We start from the raw sequence: 5878 nt of genomic DNA, 5'->3' as shown, positions 1-5878 counted from the left end.
GAAGGCAAATAATCTGTTTTGATAGCTTTAAATTTTGCGGCGAATTTGATAAATCATACATTTGTAAACATATGCTAGAATATTTGTATAAATCGGTTGAAGAGAAAAGACAGAAAAAAAAGACACAAGAATACATTTAACTTGTAAAAAAAGGATAAAAAGGGATTTTTGTAACGCTATAAAACATATGACCACATACATAAAACGCTAGATATGGAAGTTTATGCATTCAAGATATATATATTAATAATAACTATAAATTCGTTTTTTACGATAATACAATATATGCCAATATAGGATATAATTATGATCAGAATCGAGTAATTTTTCGAATATTAAAATGTATTTCTTACTTTCGATGTATAAATTTGATTTTATAGATAAATTCTGAATCGGGATATCATCAAGACAAAAATATCGAATAAATCTTGGAAATGCTACACCTAAGAATTCGTTTAAATGAATAAAGATTTATTAATTAAAGTTATATTGCAGCCAAGAGTAAAATAAAATTCTTCGATTATCAGATACAGAATTGTCCTTTTACAAAATGTTGTTTAAAATAATTGTTTCCGAAATATTAATGCCTTGTAGTCAATACAAAATACAAGAAATAACAAATATAGCTAATATTAGCATTATATAGCTAGAGCAAATATATATAATTGAAAAAGCGTTAAATTTTTTGGTTTTCTTGTCTCTGTCTAGAACACAATCGAACCCAATTAAATGAATTGCTTCAAAGTGCATGTCCTTGATTTCATCCTAGATTTCAGCAAGTGCATTTTTTTTGTAGAGTAAAAAATCCAATGAATGTGATTTGATAAATAGGTTTTAATATTTTTGATCATGCAGATAGTATGCTTATCGGGATTAAATTATAATTGTTTTTCAATAAATTGAGCCGTACTGAAATTTATTTTTTTTTCATGTTATTTAACTATTTCCGAAATTTTTACTCCACTTTAAAGATTAAATTAATTTACAAAAGAAAGAAAATAAATTGCTACGACAAATTTTTTTGTTACAAATCATTTAATATATAACTGATGATACTTTATGACTTTTCAATGCATATAAAACATTATGAACTATATACGGTGGACATCATATATTTTTTCAGGCTTCCTGTTTTCACTTTCATAGACTATCATATATATAGAATTAATTATACCCTCAATCAACCTTGAAAAAGCTTTTTTATGTGATATTCAGATGATAAAAAAACACGCTAATTCTAAAAATTTACGTACCATTTTAGCTTAGCTTTAAAGTTTACGAATGTTAGTTATCTCTTTGATATATAATTCATATGGTCTCTAAAGTCTCATGTTGAAACTTTTATGGGATTATTATGATTCAAATTTCTATTCTATTGATCTACACTAAATATAACGAGTATCAACTGGTTTTAAGTATTTGGGTAAAATATAAATGATAGTTCATTTTCTTATCAAAATACAAAAATAATGCACTATTTAATCTAAGAAATAAGTAAAATTTACCATAGCTCAATAAAAAAATATGTGTAAAACTAAAATTAAAATATGGAAATCAATTTTTTCTAAAACGGTATTTTTGTTAATTTATGCTTTGTCTTAAATTTTGTTAAAAAATAAAAGCAACAAAAAACCTATTTTTAATCTACAATATCACTGTTTAATGTGTTTTATGATAAATTGGCTAAATAATACGTATGGAAAGAGCATTACCTATTTGATTTAAACTTTAACCCGCAGAAATTAAAACACCCGAAATAATAATGTAAATAAAACTATATTAAATGCATATGCATGTTACTTATCCATAAAAAGCTGCAAGGGAATTTTTGACTTTTTAAAGTGTTTTTTCTGATATAATTTGTTTTTTGCATAAAACATCGATTAAATCGTAAGTTTTTTTTTTAAAAATATTTTTTGGATGCCTAAAAACAAAAGTATCTCACGCACTGATTTTTATTTTATTACCGGCAAGATATAAACTTATACATAACTTTCTATTTTAATCTTGTCACTGATGTGTGATCAAAACGTGTGTTGGTATTTTATATTATATGATGCTATTCTGGAGAATAAAGACCGACTCCAGGTAGAATTTATGCTCAAAATTCAATCGATAAAAAATAATTACAAGAATTTGTTATTTTAGTGGGTTTTTTTGTTATTGTTGTGAATGCACATCACAATATAAGTATGCATAAAAAATAAATTATTAAACGTTTTCAATATTAAAAAACACTTAGGCATAATTTGAAGCCTATGTTCTAATAAAGAAGTAGTGTAAGAAAAACTGCAATTCAAATAGAATATTATTTTATTAAATTTGACTTTAATTTTTTTGTATCATTTGTTATTTCACTTCTATTTTTAAACTAGATGGCATCTTATTGGAGTCGAAAATTAGTAGGAAACTTTATTCAGGTAAAAAACATTGTTTAATTCCATTTTAAATAGTTTAAACAATAAGTACAATAGCATTAATAACTGCGTTAACATTTATAAAATAATACGCTTTACAAAAAAATAAAAATATTTTATATGTTTTCATTGATAAGTTACACATAAATTTTATGATTTTTGCATGGTTTTTTATAGAAAATACGCATATGATCAGTATAAATTTTCAATATTAAATTTTTTTTTTTGACATATATGCAAAGGTAATAAAATATAATATAAAAACCCCTTCAACATTTTAATGTAAAAAAAACTGTATTTTGAAGTGTGTTTTTCAAGCGCTTCACACAAAGTAAAATCATAATTCTACAAATTTTTTAGATTTCAAGTAGTGTCTAATAAAAAATAATATTTTATACATTTTATGTTGCAATAAATAATATACTTGATTCATTTGAGATTCAAAAAACCCCAGTATTCAAGCAAAAAAAAATTTAAATTTTAGACTTCTTGTGATTGCATAATTTCAGGCAGCATAATATTATGTATTTTTTATCTTTAAATTTGCATTAATTAAATTTTTATAAATTAGAAATGCAAGCAAAAATTTCATGACTAAATTATATAATATAATTACTATGTGGTGTCTATTCCTTGTGAAGATAAAATAATATCTAATCAGCACAATGTAACCGAATTATGTAGTTATCTCTTTTAAAATATTTTCAGAGAAGAAAAATTGATGTATCGGGTAAAATAATATTACAGTGTAAAGTGAAGCAGAGTTTGAACGAATAAAATATTTTTTTCTGTATCACCAGAAACAAACTCACATGTTTTATATTATATTAACAAAAGTATTCATTTAAGAGCATCTGATAATGATGCATAAAGGATAAATTATATTTTAAAAAGCGTATAAAATAGAAATGCTTACAAACTTTTATGCTACAAAGTTTCTAGATATATATCGGAAACAGCAGAATTTATTAAAATCCAACTTAAATTTAAGCTACAAAAGACAAGCCGATAGCAATCGTTTAACTTCATATGATCAGGAGTGAAGATTGTATTTTAAACTAGTCTAAAATAAATAATTTTTATATTAATCCTATAATTACGAATAAAATTGCTTTTTTTAAATAAATTTCGATGCCGGCAGTAATTAGTATAATAAAAAAACCGACGTATATTAAACTATATATTACAATATTTTTGAGTGAATTTCTTAGGTTTCTAGTATAAATAAATTTGTGAGAATTTAGATAATAAAGAACTTGCTAGTTACCATTTTACATCCATTAATTAAGTACATGATGGAAATTATGGTTTCTCACATTGAATACTTCTAGATTTTATTACAAATCTAATGTAAAAAATTGCTATTTAAATGATAAAAAAATAATAATAATGTTTATTCATTTATGTTGATATATTGTTAAAAAAGTGATAAAATGTTTCTAGAAAGTTAATATATAATTTTTATTATAAATATTACCCATATTCGCTACGAATCATACATTTAAAAACTTCATATATACATAAAATATTTACACTATCATTTTTTCTCTTTTATAGAGTCTTTGCAATCTTCTGAAATATTATGGGTAATGATTTAAAATATATATTACAACACAATATGGAAACATATTTATATTGAAAAAACAAAAAAACCGCTGTTATCATAATTTAAATAAAATAATTATCATATTCTTATTGTTAGAACATAAACACATAAAATTCATGCATATTTGCATTAAAATCATATACTCTCTAATAATAAATCTTTTTACAATATAAAGTGCAACGAAACTGATCTAAATTATAGATAACTATATAAAAGCAAGTTCACTAATACAGAAGCAGAAAAACTTATTTTTTTACCTATGATTTCGGTCTTAGATTTAATTTATATAATACGATTATGGAAGACACGTATAATTCGTCTTAAAAAAAAAAATTCACTTTACCATGCTTTTTTAGGTAACATTATAATTAATATTTTTCCGGTTTTTTATATCAATAATAGTTTTTGCATTATTCTCAAAAATAATATGTAATAAACGTCTGATCTTAATGTGATGTATTTAAAATATAAAAATATATTTTAATGGGTGAATAGAAATAAATCAGCAATAAGACATTTAAGGTACCGAAATCGCGTTTAATGGATATTAAAATGTAATTTATATGTACAATATATACTAATCGTGAATTATACAAATATATTTATTATGTTTAATCACATATTTATAAAGCCCCATATTGTTATCGCCATTCAAATATAAGATTATGATATTAGGAAACCCCATGTGTATATCTTAATAAATTTAAAATAAAAAATAAATCATTGCTGATAATCTGACATAAAAATGTTATTTAAAATTTGAAAGAGTCCATTAATACTCTAAAATTGTAGACAGGCGTGGGTTCACAAATCTAGAAATGGGGAAAATAAACAAATAATTGATGCATACCAAAAGAAGCATATCAAAATTTTAAAGATATAGTTCTATAAAATCTTAATTAGATGAAATCGGGCTTAATATAAAAAAAAATAGAAAGTCATATAACCATATCAAATTTTTCTATTAATTCATGCTCCAAATAAAAAAAAATATAAAATGGTGTCTAAATGCCGGTTTTTAAAATCTCAAACATACTTGTATGCAAATTTAAACCATCAAATTTTTTCAAAACAGAAAAAGAATGTTCAGAGCTCTGCTAGGTCAATAAAACCTATAAATCGCCTTTTGTGAAATGAAAGAGGTTAGCTACAATTATAATATACATTAAATTCAAATATACACAAGATTCTTAGTGTAAAATGTATCTTAAGTGAGCAAAAGAAAGATAAATTATTTTCAAAATATTATTATCAATGTAAATATATAAATTGGCTAATATTTAATTCCAGATGTGATGAAACTATATAAAAAAAGGTAAAAACTTAAACAGAAGGAATTTATTACATATTAATACACACATACACAATTTCATCTGAATGTTTTTAATAATGTTATATCTAAAACCGAAAATTTGTAATAACAATGATAAACATGATTAATTTCTATAATAACATATAATACCAATAAAAATTGAATGTTATTTTTGAGGTATTGATTCTTATTATGTAGGGTATTTATTACATACAGGTAGTGTTTCATATAATCATTGTTAAAATACATATTTTAGTTATAGAGTTGGGAATACCGACTGAATATGAATATCACACACAAGCAATAGAATTATATTGAACTTCTAAAAATAATATTTTCGAACGGATGCGATGTTAGAAGAACGTATCAAAATAAAAATTTCGCTAGAAGTATATATTGAATCTTGTCTGTGATCAATATGGTGTTTTTCGAATTCTTTATAATATGGTAAAAAACTAAATCTGCAAAAAAAGTATAAATATCATCTTTTTTTGTAAGTATTTAATTAAATACTATATCAAATATAATATCCTGACCTATTTA

The sequence above is a fragment of the Rhyacophila brunnea genome, unplaced genomic scaffold (genome assembly GCF_057557595.1).
Source record: "Rhyacophila brunnea isolate RB1 unplaced genomic scaffold, BYU_Rbru_1.0 scaffold_76, whole genome shotgun sequence".
NCBI classification, from domain to species: Eukaryota; Metazoa; Arthropoda; class Insecta; order Trichoptera; family Rhyacophilidae; genus Rhyacophila; species Rhyacophila brunnea.
This window is presented reverse-complemented; position numbering follows the sequence as displayed.